Consider the following 965-nt stretch of genomic DNA (forward strand, 5'->3'; position numbering starts at 1 on the left):
GAGACACTTCATCTTCGGACCACTTTTCCACCACTGTGGACCATTGTCACGGGTATGTGTGTTTCTATCCTCTTTTTCTCTCAGCATCACAAACCCCCCCCCTCCCCTCTCCCCTTACCCCCTGGCTTAGTTGGCTAACTTTGTATGGCGTATAACCTAGTTGCGTTCCCAACCTCACCCCCATCCTTCTATTGTTAGTCCCTCGCCCGGGCGCTCTGTATTTCCCTATCGGGTTTGTCATCTTTTTTGGATTTACAATCCTTAACATCTACTAATAAAAGTCAATCTGTTCTTATCACTTTAATCGCTGATACGTCCTCGATGGGAGGACCGATGCATTAAACGCATTTTTGGTGCCGGGAGCGGGCCTCAGAGCTTGCTCCAGCCCCTCCACGCATCGGCCCGGTATTACAGTGCCTCTGGGCCCAGTACCTGCTCCCCTTCAGGGAGAGCGCTGCCTTCCTCCTCTCTGGGTTCCAAAGGCAGCGGCAGCAGGGCCAGGCCGTGGCCCCTGGGCAGCCCCAGGGGGCAAAACCCTGTGCGCAAAGGGCTGCCGCCGCCAGGCGGCCAGCACACTGGCAGGGGAGGGAGTGAGCATGCGCGCGCCCTCCTGCTCAGCAGGCAGCGCGGCCCCACCTCTGCCGCCACCTCCCGCTGGGGGGAGGCCGGGGCCCCGCCCGGGGCCGCAGGGCCCAGGCCTGGGCGGGCGGGGGGGTGCGGGCCTGGAGCCCGCCCAGCCTGCCCGGGCCCGCCATGGGCCTGGAAGCAGCGCCCGGAGGGTGGGTTGGGGAGGCTGGGGCCTTCCTGGCTACTGGCAGACAGGCCTTGCAGCCTCCTTCTGCATCGGCCTGTGAGGCCGCTTAAGACCAGATGCTGCCTTCATCGAGCGTCGGTGTTGTCGCCGCCGACCAAAGCCAGAGTGAGCGGCGGGGCGCATGCAAGCGCAAGTCAAATGAAAGCAGTAG

At 62.7% G+C, this 965-nt stretch overlaps 1 pseudogene; it reads left to right on the forward strand.

The window, feature by feature from the left end:
- Window positions 1-264: 264 nt before the first annotated feature.
- On the forward strand, window positions 265-439 carry LOC132247922 (U2 spliceosomal RNA; annotated as a pseudogene).
- Window positions 440-965: the final 526 nt, after the last annotated feature.

This window comes from Alligator mississippiensis, chromosome 1 (genome assembly GCF_030867095.1).
Source record: "Alligator mississippiensis isolate rAllMis1 chromosome 1, rAllMis1, whole genome shotgun sequence".
Classification (NCBI taxonomy): domain Eukaryota; kingdom Metazoa; phylum Chordata; order Crocodylia; family Alligatoridae; genus Alligator; species Alligator mississippiensis.